The following is a 15049-nucleotide window of genomic DNA, read 5'->3' on the forward strand; positions in this document are numbered from 1 at the left end:
CCTGATGCCTCATTGCGGAGCTCTGTCACACCAGAAGGTTGGCTGGCAGGTGCGGGCAGCGCCGAGCAATGTGGCGAATGCAGGACACAGTCTGATTGGCTGTTCAATGAGCCGCTCGATAGCTTGAATCCACCTGGCTTCCGCTGCCGCTTTGAGCTGAGAGAGAGCCAGACAGGACATGCCAGAGCTAATGCATGGTCTTGCACTTACAAACTTTCTAGATTGTAACACAAGACACGTTGAATGTAGTACATGCTGTGTTCTGAGGAACACACGACCCAAACAACGCCACAACAACAGTGAAACATGCAGAGGTACTGAGTGGAAAACTAGGACACAGACACGAGCCGAATATAAGAAACAAACCAGGGGAAGTATCTCTTTATTTATCTGAACTCACTGGTACTTTAACCTTTGCCTATATACTGTAAATAGTGCAACTTTACAGAGAATTACATCTAAGCAAATGATGAGAAACTTTGAGAGATGTTAAGTTAAATAACTTATGCTGTTTGTACTGTACATACTATGTGTTTGAGTGAACTTTCTGATACAACAAAAGCACTAATTAAGTTATATGCTAACCAGTATGGTTTGGCTTTGATTTTCTTTTTTTTTAAACTGTCTTGGGATAGTCTTGTGAAACGGATGCCACTATGAGGACATTTTCTAATGCTGTAATTCTGAAAAAAAAAAAAAAGATTTTAAGAGAAATCATTAATACTTGACATAATTAATTCTTGTTAGTTAGGTACAACACAAATGGCATATATGCAATATTTACACTTTTGAAAATTAGTTTACAAAGACATACCAAATGTATAAATACTGTTAATAATGTTTGTTAAACCTTAAAATCAGATTTTTGCTGTTTGTACTTTTTTTTCTTCAAATTTGAAATGGAAACTTTTCTTCTGTTTGTTTTTGCTAATCGAGCCTATTGGTGTTTTGAGCAGTGTTTTGCATTTGGATAATGTTTCTATTCAGCATCTAAAGGTTGCTATAGGGGCCCTGGCTTATCTTGCTGTGTCTTTCATTGTAAATATTTCATATCTTGCATATTGTGATGCTACTAAGAGATGATAATTTAAACTTAGTTCATTGCTTTAGATTGTATTGATTCTTTATAGACACATGCAATAAATAATGATATTATTTAAGAAAAGATGTCTGCTTTCTGTTTCCGTTCTCCTCCCTCTCTCCTCCCCCGTCACATCACAAACAAACACTGGCTTTTCATCTCTCATTTGAATAGGCACTCGCCAGAGCAGATGTTTCAATTCTGTTTCCTGGCTCTTTCATTAAGAAAACCCTCATTAGGAAAGATGGAGGGAAAGAGGACATGTCTTGATTCTCTTTCATTTCCCACGTCCCTCCTTTTCTGTGAGTGTTTTTTTAAAAGTCCTTTTCCCTATTGAGAAAGAACGCATCAAGAATTGGGTGTAGGCCTAACCTAGTGTTGCCTCCAGCATTAGCATTGTTATTGTTTTTCTGAGCTTGCCTCCCAGTCCCCACCCCCAACAATAGTAATTAGACCAGCATGTTGAAACAGCCCCTGGAACTGGGAGGGAATAAATAACACTGTGATAGGATTATGATTTTGCACCCTTAGCCATATGCTGTCAGATTATTCATTCTCACAGCCTTGCTAATTAAAATGGTAATTAATGCTGAGAAATAGGTCTAATTGTCTACTAGCGGTATATGTTTGGATGGGAGGAGGGGTGGGCTTTTAGGTTTGTGTGCATGTTGGTATTAAATTTTATGTATGTGAGCCATAAACACAGCAAGTCAAAAGTGAGGGGTGGATCAGAACAGCTGGGAAAGAAAAGGCAGTTTGCAGAGAAATATGAAGGTTGACTCACTGGTTTATGGAAGAATGATAATCTGAAGGTAGATCTCTTCCATTAGGTAGAATTTTCCCAGTAGCATAGAAGCTAGAAGGCTAATGAAAGAGAGAGCAAAGCATGACATATTCCCTGTAAACTAGATCTCATTCATCACTGATCTCTTCACTGCTCACTGCAAGTTTAATTAAAGACTCTAATTTATCTCATTAAATTGTAAAGAAAGGATAGAGAGTAAGGCTCAAGCCATTACGCCTCTATGTCTTATATCCTCTTTTCTTTCCTTCCCACTGACAAAAGAGTCTCATCATGACTGATCAGGTGAAGAGGAAAACTGTGACACTTAAGTTGCTGAGCACTGAAAGTGTTAAAGAAAGAAGATAAAACTTGAGCACAGAGCCAAAGGAGGAAACTCACACATGCATGTGAGATAAAACCATGCAAACTGAATGAACTAGCTTGCCAGTAAATGCTGCCTACGTGTCACCATGTGTGTGGATGCATGTGCTCATGTGTGCATGTGAGTGAAAATTTGTGTGTGTGTGTCTTGTGTGTGAAGGGGGGAGGGGGGGGTTGGTTGTGCAACAGTAGATAGGTCCATATGAGCAGCGTAAAGTAGCCTGTAGCCCCAGGGAGTCATCAGCCTTATGGACAGCGACCTGCAGGAGCTCCACAGGAAATGGCATGCTTCCGGAGAGCTGTCTGGGACACCGCCGCTACATAAGTGGCCATGTGTGTGCGTGTGCTTTTAAAAGCTAGTATGCTCTGTGGCCATTTGTGGATGTCCCCTACAACAACAATCAGTCTTCCGTGGGTTTGTAGCCAACGTGCTACATCTTTTTCTGCATTGTTGTGTGCACATGTGAGGCTACTGAGTGCAATAGAGAGACAGAATACAAAAACACAAAAACATATACAATACTGTTAACATAGACACACCTACCTGTGTTCTTTCTTGTGGAAGAGGACTGAAAGGAAAAAAATGACACTGTAATCTTCATGAGACTTCAGGCTCTTACACATTGTGTGCAGTCTGTAAGGTTCACCGCTGAAAGATGGGTTCAATAATCTCATGTTTGCGATCTACTGTACGTCAAACTGTACAGTATCAATTGCAAGGCATGTCATATAATGCAATGAATGCCTAGTGAATCATAGATCTATGAGGCAGAGACACATCATCAACTTGGGTCTTCCATCTGTGACATTCATTTAAATGAAAACAACCATAGCAAAATTTAAAAAAAAAAAACAAGCTCTGTTTTTTTAAACTTAACTCACACACACATGTGGTTCTATTTTTGGTCACCAAAGCTTTAGATTAGGCATGTCTCATAGTACAATCTAGGACCACTGTTTTGATTTTCCACCAAATATGTCAATGTGTTTCTCTTGACAATTGTCAACTTTTATCTTGCCTAAAATCATGAGGTATAGAGGCCTTTTGCTCTGGTTGACTGCTAGTGGTGTCATTGATCGGGGGATGGGTTGGTAGCCTGAAGATGATGTTTCTGAGCTCCTCATTGATGTTTCCAACAACTTTTAGATCAGCCTTTTCCAAAGGAACACAGCTGTGGATGTTAACAGGTTCACAATTTTTCAAGTCTGTCTTAAAACAACAGTCAGGTGCCCATATGAACACTGGAAGAGGTTTTCCTCCCTGCAATCATTCCTCCTGTTCATACTGGCTATTAAAAGATCCCCTTCAAATGCACTTTAAATTTAAGTGAAGGAGGCCAAAATCCACACAGTCATTTTGTGCAAAAATGCATTTAAAAGTTTATCTGAAGTAGATATCTACCACATTTACAGTCTTTCTAGTATAAAAGTCCCTCTTTGTGTGTCCTTGGAAAGTGTTTCCTTGTTGAGCTGCGGTGGAAGTATAGTGACAAAAAGAGGGACTTTATGAACAGGAGGAATGATTGTGGCAAGGAAAACCTGTTTCAATATTCATTTGGGCACTTCACTATTGTTTTAAGACATGGTTGAAAAACTGTGAACTGTCCTTTAAAGTTCTCTGGGGTTTATGTTCTTACCCTTTTAAATAAAAGTCACTCTTGATGACAAAGTTGGTGATCTTGGTTTGCAGGAGTTGCAATTGGCTGATATCCACGAAGGTGACAGTACAACAGGTTTTATAGGACTTAGTCAAGCATGGTGAAATCTACCTGCAGATGTGCTCTACTACTGCATGGATTCATCAATATTCAGGTTCTCAGATATTTCCCACAGATCCAACAAGGAGGAATGCAAACACTTCTGCATTCAGGAATTTTTTCACCATATTTGTATATACTGTATACTGCATGGGAGGGAGTGGATGACAGGTTCACGAGAGAGAGAGAGAGAGAGAGCGAGAGAGAGAGAGAGAGCAAATACCCTGAGGCACACCCATTTTACTCTTGTGTGTTTGTAACAGATCCTTCTCTAACTGTGGGCTGCATATTCAAATAGCACTTCCTACCTATAGGAAATGTCCCAGGGTCCCGTCACAGATTATTTTTTAATGTTTTTTGGAATCAAATGAGACAAAGACCAAGGATATGTGCATTAAATTTAGATGACATCACTCCAATCCTGTCAACACAAAAATTAATGGTCAGGATGTAGAAATCGTTGAGTCGTACAAGTACTTGAGCATTATAATTGATAATAAGCTGAGCTTTGATCGTAACAACAATATGTAAAAAGGTAGCAGTATCACAGGTACTCAACGGGAAAGTCTGTCTGATTTATATAACAAACAGAATCCATCCTGTCTAACAGCACCCACCTGCTGCACCTAGAGTTTCAGACCTTGCTTTCGGGTTTCCACTTCAAATACCCGCTACCAACAAAAACCAATAGATACAAACACTCCTTCATACCTTCAGCCATGTCACTGCTGAACTCCAACCGAAAAAGGTCATATCAGCTTGACCAACTAACCAATCAACCACACTCGGTCAATATTATGAACTCTATGTTTTTATATTTTATATTTCATTGCTTTGGGTGTTTTTGATCTTGTGTTCTTACTGTTTTTTTTACTGCTGCACAACCAATAGCCCCTCTGGGAACAAATAAAGTTCTACTACTACTACTACTACTACTACTACTACTACTACTACTACTACTACTACTACTACTACTATTTGTCTGAGTTTTCACCATGGTCAGTGACTATCAACAGCTTATCTCTCTCTCTCACTCCATCATATGTGTCATCTTTCCAGTGTTACATAATCTGCGCACAAAAGTGCAGTAAACAATGATTAACTTCCTCTTTTCAGTAAAATCTGAGAATGGAGAAGTTGTTTCTTCTCATCCACTTTCACACATTTTGCAAGAGAGAGAAAGGACTATGGGTTGCAAGAAAGGGAAGTGCTAGTGGGGGCGAGGATGTTCTGCAAAGTTGTGTTGATTTACATTTGTGTTTTGATTATAGGTTGAAAGTTTCCTGGCTTTCAGAAGAGCTCATTCCTCTGTTGTCTACGAGTTCCCAGACCCTGAAACTATGATTCTTGAGAAATGAGTCAAGACGTAAGTCCCAGTTGGGTCTGACCCAGCAATGTGTGTGTGGGGGGAGTGCCTGTTGCTCACTTGCATGTATTAGTGTGCGTTTCTAAGTATACGCATGTGTGTTTGGTCAGCCTGTTCAAGAGACATTCCCAGCTGTTTTCCAGGTAGTGTTCTCACGCTTCTTGCGCATCTCCTGTTTCTCATGCTGGCTGCTTTGACTGTAATCCCTACCAACACACATGCACAAACACACGCACACACACACACACACACACACTGCACTGCCTCTCCCACCTTCCACCAGGTGAACAAAAACCCACCACACACACTCACACATACACACCCCTTCCTCTCTCTGATGATAGAGAGGCAGCCACAACAGACACGGCAGGGGGAAAATAAGCACACTCACAAACAACACACACACACATACACACTGGGAACAAAAAAAAAAGTAGGAGATGAAGAGGGAGAAGCAGGAAGAGGCAGGTAAGAGAGACGGAAAGACAAAGACAGAGGGGAGTGGGGGTTGGAGATGAGATGTGGGAATGTGCAGGAACCAACAGGATGAGCTCATGGCTCTCTCCTGGCCCTGCCCACCGTGCGTGACTCATACTTGGCAGGTGTGTGTTTACAGCTGCAGGTCAGCTCAGGGTGTGTCCTCATTAAACTGCTGGGGAACATGTTTCCTCAAGCACAGGTAGAGCTATTCATCACACTAGTGTTTCAACGGCTTCAGTTGTGTATCACCACACTGCATGGTCTAATCAAAGCAGCAGTGAGAAATGTGTAGCAGAAAGAAAGGCTTTTCAAAACAGAATTTCTGGAACATAAATTAAGAAAACAGTAGCCATGGTGTAAGGATTACACATTTGGAAACTCTTGAGTATGTAATCCTCTGAAAATAACCACAACCCCCCTGAGAGGACAGTACGAGGGAGATTTTTTTAGGAGTTGGCCCCCCTACAAGTCTGCTTTTCCCCTCCCTGCTTTTGCCTGAAAGTGATGAATGTTGTTGGTGGAGACAGCACACGACCTGCAGACAGCATACAGCCACCAGCTCCTTAGAAGGAAACACCATCTGCTTACTCTGCTTGAGTTTCAATGAGCCACGAGTGTGTACTTTATTTTGTTATCCTGTGTGTATGTGTTCAAGGTGGTGAGCGTGGATGAATCATGTTTGTGTATTAATAATAATGACACTTTATCCTCCAGATTTGTATTTTAGAAAACGAGTAGTTGCTATGGAAAAACTCACAGCTCAGATACCTCACCTCTGTTCTCACTCTTGATGACTCTCTGCTTTGAAAAGAAAAATCCATGAGTGTTGACATAAGCAAGTCAACTTGCTTATAAATAGGAAAAAAGTACACTCTGTCATGGTCACCCCAACTTTCCAACAGTTCACTCTTTCAGAAAAAGGTCAACCTTGATGAAATTTCTGTTGACTGACATTGTGGTAATTCCAGCTGTTTACAAGCCACTGAAGTTTTTCATTTACACTTTACCTTTAGGCATGGTAGCCAACTGCCTAGGGCCTCCAACTAGGGCCCCAAGGGCTATAGATGTAGGCCTATTATGATGTTTGGATGTAAAACATAAAATTATGTTACTATTCTAACTGATACCCTGCAGTAACTTACAAAGATTACAAATGACTATTTCATAATTAGAGGCACTGCACACCACTCGCTTGTTGCTAAGGATGCGAAATTTCCAGTGTTTAAGCGCCAAGGTAACATGCAATTCATGATTAATTCAATTAAAAATTGTTATGTCTGTGAGCACTTTCAACACAAAGAAAAAAAAACAAGAAGGATATATTTTCACTTTTTTGTTGCTCCCCCTGAAACAACTAGCAAGGGTCAGAATTGGGCCACTAATGTTTTCCTGCCACATTGACTCACTTCTTGGATGATGGGAGCATCAACTTCATTTTCCCCCAAACCCTCATGAAAACAGACAAAGATAATGATGATATGATGATAATATAGGGAAAAAACTACTTTCAGGAGAAAGGAAGAGAGTGTGCAACAACATGCTGATCCCAGTGAGTATTTCAGATCCCTAAATTAGTAATACCGCAATTTAGAAACATTATTATTATATTTTATCATGTTTTATATAAGAAAATTTTTGAATGCAGAAGTATTTTTACAGTGTGGTATTTTCAGCTTTACTTAAAGAAAAGTTTTGAGTACTTCTTCTACCACTGCCAATACCAGCATTCTCAGTTAGAGAGAAGGGGAAAATAAGGAGTGATGGAGGCTCCATGCCTCAGTTTGCCTATAGGGCCCCCAAATCACTAAATTTGGTCAACAATTCACTGTAGCCATTTACTTCTTGTTTTACATATGTGATAAAACCACTGAAATGTTTATCTGTAAATCATAGCATAACAGTAGCTCAAACAGATAAGAGACCTAAACTCAGCAATATGACTGCAGTAATGACACAGCAATATCTATCTAAAGTTTGCTAACATTAGCTAACTAGCTAATTGGTCATACCAGACCATGGTTGTAGTGGCAGCATCTGTGACTGTGTTTAACTGAACAAGGGTGTTTTATCGCTTATGAATTCAACATTATATTTGTAAGAAGAAGACTTTTTTATCTTTTATTTCAAAAATCACTTATTCTCACATTAAGTATCAATGAACCACTGTAAAACATGTGATATTGAAACTCTGTATAGAACATCAACGACACACTACTGTGCAGATGTTCAGTGTTTTCTTCAAATTACTGTTAACAGTTGGGCAATGTCAAACAGTTGAGGAAGTAATAGCAGAGTAATTTCCATTGTCTTCTATAGTTTGACAGCTGTATGGCCAACCACGCAGCACGAGCTGAGAGTACAGTTGTGTCTTTGTTGTGCTGCGTTTAGTTCAGCTTGAGGCAGAAAATCTATACTCATCAATATCACATCTTTGCACCTGGTAACATTTAGTTATCAGGGACAACCTTTTGGGAAGCACACACTAAGGCAATTCCAATGAATGTTACGTAGCTCTCTGGAACATTTTGCTGCTTGTTATCTTTTACATATTCCACAGAAAGACTTATTTTAGACCACCAGACCTTCAAACATGACTTGAATGTTAACCTGATCTTAAAATACATTTGTCATCTTAACTGATGACCACAAATGTTTCACTTCCTCTAATCTTTGTGTCGCCTCTATCTCCATTTTTCTTTATCACTGATAATGTTCTGAATTCTCAGGACTCATGTATTATCTCGGCTGCTCTCCTTATGACGCACGGAGCCACAGAGCAAGGACATGCAGTTTCTATGCTACACTGAGACAATGACCTCGAATCGCAAATCTCTGAACAATTCCATACTCTTTTTGAATGTTTTTATATTTGAAAATGATGGATAGAAAGAGATGTAGAAAGTGAATGAGAGCTGAAGGACAATGGCGCCATTGTTTACATTCACATTTTGAGTTTTGAGTAACACCTCTGGTCACAAAAGGTATATTCAGCCTGTGCATTGACCCCAACACGAGGTCATTTGTGTATGTGTGTCTGTGTGTGTGGGTCTCATAAAATAAATACACATGTGATAAACAGGATAGGTGGATGGGTGCAGAAAACAGGGGTTGTGGTGAGTGAGAGGAGAAGTGAGGGGGGATGGGAGTCTCATTTGGGAATTACCACATTATTATATGAATGGCGGAGGCTGGTAGTGGTGAAGGGAAGATAAATAAATAATTAGGGGAAACACATGGTTGAACAACACAAAGCCTCTTCTTTTCAAGGCGAAGTAAGAAAATCAAGGAAGAGGAAAAAACGAGCAAAAACATTCATAAATCAGAGGCATGGATTGATGTCCCCACTCGACTATTCATTCCTCGACAACAATAACAAAATTGGACTCGCGATATCAAATAATTCCTTGTTTGGCTTCTCCTGTATCAGTGTAACGAAAGCTGTTTTCCATCACTGGGATCACACAGCAGGTTCACAAAGCGCTCCACAGACATTGACACTGTCTGGAAGTGGGCCATCAGTTTCCTTCAATCACCCTAATGTGGAGGGCTGTGAGGCTGACAGCCATCTATAGCAGAGTGATATCCCTCCCCCTCCTAGCGCTAATAAACAAACACACAGTCTCCCCCGGAGTCCCCCAGGTGGTCTCAGTCAACACATTGAATGGAGCATCACTCAATGATGGATCAAAAGAAAGACCGTCCCCCCATTGCTCATCTTCTCTTCCGCCATCCTCCCAGCTACCCTCTTCTCTCCCACTCTTTGATCCACCTTTTCTCGTTTAGCCCCCCGCTCATCCATCTTGGGTGTTCCTGCCCTGCTCGGAGCTCCAGACAGGCCATGGGGCTCTAGACCTCATCCCTCACCCGCCTCTCCCTGCTGGGACAAATAGGTCCCAGAGTGCCCCTGGTGAAGGATGAGCTTGTTACATATACAACCTCTTTTTTTTTTTAACTAATTCTTGTGTCTTGTGCTCTCATGCATGCACTCTCACGTTCAGATACATCAAACTCACCTCCCCATTTTCCATACATCAAAAGGGATGCGTGAATAGGCTCAATTACGTGATTTGTTAGAAATGTAGTGAGATGTCCTCCCTTCCTGTTACATTTAAAGTAAATACTTTACATAATCCATCTCACCCACAAAAGGTATCTCACGGGAAGCAATGTTTTCCTGCGAAAACAGAAGTCAAGTCAATTTTATTTATAGAGCCCAATATCACAAATCACACTTTGCCTCAAAGGGTTTTATAATCTGTAAACAATACAACACCCTCTATCCAGGGGGAGAAAAAGACCACCATTCACGTTTACCACAATACCACAGCACAGCACAAATTCAAATTATTTCTACCATGAACCTATTTGGTGTTTACTTTACAAAGCAGTAGGTCTATATGTAAGACAGGGATGTTCCTGTGTGTTTCTGAGTGTCACAAATTACACCAAACTGAAAGCACATCACAATCTCGGGAGAAACATGTTGTGTATGTAATCTGGAATGAAATTACAACTGTTTCAATTTGTATTCATAGCATCTTCGTCGCAGCGGGCAGAACACCCTGCACTGTGTCTAAACAGATACATTTTACTCTGAGCGCAGCACCACGATTGTAGCTGTGGCTCAGTACTAACATGTTGAGGGCCCTAACATACCATACCTCATGAATTCTGTAACACTATTCAAAATGTTCTTATTCTCAAGAAATCTCATGAAAACACTAAAACTAACAATGTGTCAGCCTCTTTTTTAATGTTATTGCCTCCCCCAGCCTGTCTGTGGCACCCAGCCCCAATCCCATTTGCTCCTACTGAAGACGTAAATGTTTAAAACAGCTCATGATGAATGCATACTTTCATTTAAAAAAACAAAACAAAAAACATGTGGATCACAGCTGTCCACGTCAGCTGACTTCCATGCAGGCCTGGTGAAGTATATTAGAACTGTACAGTAGTACATTAAAGTGGGGCGAGACTGGCGGGGGCATGGTTTTGACTAGTGGGCCAATAACAGGCAGGGTGTTATGCAAGGTCTGGCTTGAGCACAGAGCATCATAACAGCTGTAATGAAAACCAGAGACAGACACAGAGAGAGTGGGCCAGTGAAAAGCAGCAAACCACCTATCACAACTCCAACCGCACTGAGGAGAATTCACACTACTCTTAACAGCAACGGGCTTTTTTTTTGCAAATACTTTTGGCCTGAGCCACTTTCCTTTTTTATATAATTTTCCTACTGCTCCTCAAGTGCCTGCTTCGCTCTTTTTCTCTCTCCTGTCTTTTCATACTCCTCTCTCTCTTTTTCCTCCAGCATGATAGCATGATAGGTTTTTCTCTCTCTGAGCGCTAGCAGAGCAACAACACATTCCTGTCCGCATTCCAGCCTCAGGAAAAACAGTGTCCGGAACATAATAAAAGGCCAAGCACGTCATTTGTTTTTAAACCCACTTGCTCGCTGGAACAAAGCTGTGCTGAGGGCAGGAATGGGCAAATGTGTTTGTGCATGAGAGAAAGAGACAGTGAGAGGGATGTGTTTGTGTTTACACGAATCTCTGTGCATGTGTGTTTTCTGTTTTTCTCTGTGGTAATGAGAGCATGATGAGCTTTACCCCTCTGTTACCAACAATATACCGCATGGCCTCCGCCCAGCCATACGAATTGAAATACAAATGTGTGGAAGAAAAAAAACAAGCATGGCAGACACACATATCAGCAGCAGTACATGTTTTCATTTGTACCATCCCTCTCCTCTGCCTTTCGTTTTTGGCCTTTTGTCCAGCTTGTCTAATTTCTTCTGTGCACGCCAGGTCACAGGAAAATCCCCAGGTACACTGTGACCTTCTTTAGGCGACCAGGTATCTGCTATTCAAACATATGCAGTGGACAACGGCATACAAAGACGGAAAGACACAGGCACATATTTGGCTGTACACACAATAATTATCATTGGACAGCTGATAAGAGCAGCACTGGACATTTGGCGCTGTCCAAGTCGGCCCTTTGTTGTGTTTGTTGTGGAGACGGCCTTTAATATGTGTGTGTGTGCGCACACACTGAAACCTTGATAATTATCCATGCAAACAACAGTCTCTCTGACAGTGGTGGCAGGTTGAAGGTCAGGGCAGTTTTAATGAAGTGCTTCGCCCGTAGTGTATCCTTGGTCAGACAGCCTCTTGACCTTTACATCCTGCCTAGAACAATATCACTTTCACTCCTCTAAACCAGCCATCACTCTCTAAGCATGACTGTGACCGATTTTGGTGCAAAAGCCTCAGTGCTGACATTTCCCATCATTCATCCTATTTTTTAATCTATCCACTACCCCCCAAACTCTCAATTTCCAAATGTCTCGAGATTGTGCGGTAACTGATACTGAGAGCTTCCGACTGGCCAATCCATAGCACCGCTGACCTCATCCTGTCCTCTTCTATGTCTGCTGCTCCCCCACCACCAGAGCTCCTCAGGAAGCTAATAATCTCCTTCCTGTATATGACACAGGACGTGGCAGCCAGCAGAGCCCATGCATGAAGGGGGTGAATCCGTGTACGCATGTGCATGACAGTACGTGTATGCGCGAGCCCCGTGCACAATGATTATTCAGCCATAACGGAAGTCATAAAGACTTCCGCTGATCACTATCAGTGTAGACAGAGCGGGTGGAGAGATAATACAGCCACAGGGTGTAAACGCAACACTAGACCAGAGCTGCACTGACACCCAAACAAAGCTGCTGACCGAGAGTCTGGGAGATTCCACATACCACTCACATTACTTCTAAATGTCACTAAATGTCAGTCAGTGTCGTTTAAAAGCGACAGTGATGCCACACTGATATAAAAACAAAACACAACATGATTAACAGTCATGACAGCATCATATGCTTCGTTGAAATATATCCAAGTGTGCATTATTGGAGTTACCATCTCTTTGGCAGGAGAACATTATCATGGCTGACTTGGCTGAGGATCAGTAACATGTCAGTAGGAAAGGTGAGGAGAGGATGTATGTAGTTTATTTTGAGTCCTGCTGTTGTAAATGCTCACTAGCACACCAAAATTTAACAGTCCACAGCTGAGAATAGCCACCGACAAATGCACTGTTTGGGTAATGTCTGATAAAAACTACAGCGCCTACAGGCCAGATTCATGATCAAACAATGTGTTATTACTTACTCAGCTTGTTCTAGAAAACCGCATGTACACCTGGTATGAGGTGTGTGTAAGGTGTGCACAATTTAACCACACATTCTGTTGCATGCATCATTTATATGCATGATTTATACATTCGATCCCAGCAAATATAAATTTGTAATCCATTTTTAAAGATTCAGTAGGAAACGCTTTGTTGGTTTTTTCATGAGATTTGTCGATAATAAGACAAATATAAAATAACACCAGCATTAATCCTTTATCTTGCTGAAATCAGCTGCGCACTCAAAAGTAGGAACACTATCCCCGTCCGATTCTAACATGATCTCACGGCGATATCCCACCGCAGCAAACATCGGAAGGCCAAAGTTTAACAACCCACCTATAAAGCAGCAGTTCTTACAACCTGCGTTTATATGACCCAATATCACACTAACAGTCTGTTAGGACTTAGGGGACCAATAACTTGTGTCATTATTGACTGCTGCTTATCCCGCCTCTTGACCTGTACATCTTTCATAAAAGAGGAAGGAGAAAAAAAGTCAGCCTTACTCATTTTTTCCTTGCCACACCACACACATAAATATATATGCACATTAGGTAAGACTAAATATTGCCAGGCAGTTTAATGGTGGTTTCTTTGGTAACAAACAATTTGATTTCATGGTGACAACAAGAGAATAGTGAGTAAAATGTGTTTTTTTCCATGTTCTGTTTTATGTCACCTATATTCTTGCAGTTTGTGTCTCTTTGTGACTCTGTCACTTTCTCTCGCTCCCCTTCTGTCTCAGCCTGCTCTCACTCTTGTTTTCCTCGTAGTGGTCTTGATGTTGTAATCCACACCTGGACAGGCGCCAAGCCTGTCTGCGGACACCTGCGTCAGACCGACTGAGAAAAACAAGAGAGAAACGAACAGATCCCACCCCTTCATCGTTTTTCTCCCGCTCTGTCTCGCTCTCTGTTTCTCTATCCAACCACAACCAACCCCCCCCACCCCTTTCACTCACTGTGAGTTTGAATGGGTCATGTGACTTCCTTCCTGTTGATTTGACCCTAGGGTCAGTCTGCCCCAGGGTCAGTGTATACCCCCCTTGCTTATTAAACACAATCTGAAAATCTCTGTCTTTTCTCTGTCTCTCTCTCTCTCTGTCTCTTTCACACACACATACATACACATACACACACACGTACACACACTCACATATTATGGACACACACACACATACAGCCACAAACAGAGTAGGGGAGACAAAGGGCGAGAGGTGGAGCTTCTGTTGAATCTGATTGAACTTTAGAGGAACTCAATGACCACACTTTACTCCTCTTTATGGTGCTCTCCAGCTGACCTTTATGTCTGTGGAGGACAGCAGGCGGCTGGGGGTTGGGTGCTGGCCTTTTGTTGTGGCTAACTCAATGAAGAACACCCTGTTTTGGGTCCAAACATGTTGGATAAAGACAACTATTAACAGCAGTCAGCCACACTAGATACATCACATTCTTCCTCAGCCTGGACATCAGCGTCATCAAATTAAATCACCTGCATGTCACTCTGAATTTCCTAAAGCTTCTCATCTCAACATCAGTTGTCCAGGGCAACCATTATTTTTGCGGTAGAGTGTATTGAGGTGAACACACACTATGAACAATACAATCCAAGGTCATTGAAACATAAAGTGCCGCCAAAGTCTCTTTGGATTTTAACATGTAATCTCCCAAATTATCAAGAGTTCCTGCTATCTCATAGTTTTCCCACAGACGCAGGCTTCTGTTCCTATCTAAATACCATTCAAGACACTTTTCCGATTCAGAACAGGCGTCAGAGGGCCCCAATGGATCCAGTGTGTTGTCATGGTTACAGATAAGGCTGTGTGTTATCACTCTCTTCAGCTATGGAAAGCACATGACCATGAATTGTAGTACAATCGGTATATGTATTTGGGCATGTGTATGTGTGATTATTGGTGCTCATACAACGTGTGTGTATACACAGTGGTGGCGTCACTGGCTGCATGAAGAGGAAAAAGGATATTCATTTACTTACTGAACTTGTGA

At 41.5% G+C, this 15049-nt stretch overlaps 1 protein-coding gene across 1 annotated transcript in view; it reads left to right on the plus strand.

The window, feature by feature from the left end:
- The window catches only part of irs2b (insulin receptor substrate 2b), a 12985-nt gene extending 11820 nt beyond the window's left edge, over nucleotides 1-1165 (plus strand). The window contains exon 2 of the mRNA XM_044365925.1: nucleotides 1-1165. This exon is cut by the window's left edge and continues 1298 nt beyond it. The gene's annotated coding sequence lies outside the window, so the exon portion shown is untranslated.
- Nucleotides 1166-15049: the final 13884 nt, after the last annotated feature.

Source organism: Thunnus albacares, chromosome 11 (genome assembly GCF_914725855.1).
Source record: "Thunnus albacares chromosome 11, fThuAlb1.1, whole genome shotgun sequence".
Lineage (NCBI taxonomy): Eukaryota > Metazoa > Chordata > Actinopteri > Scombriformes > Scombridae > Thunnus > Thunnus albacares.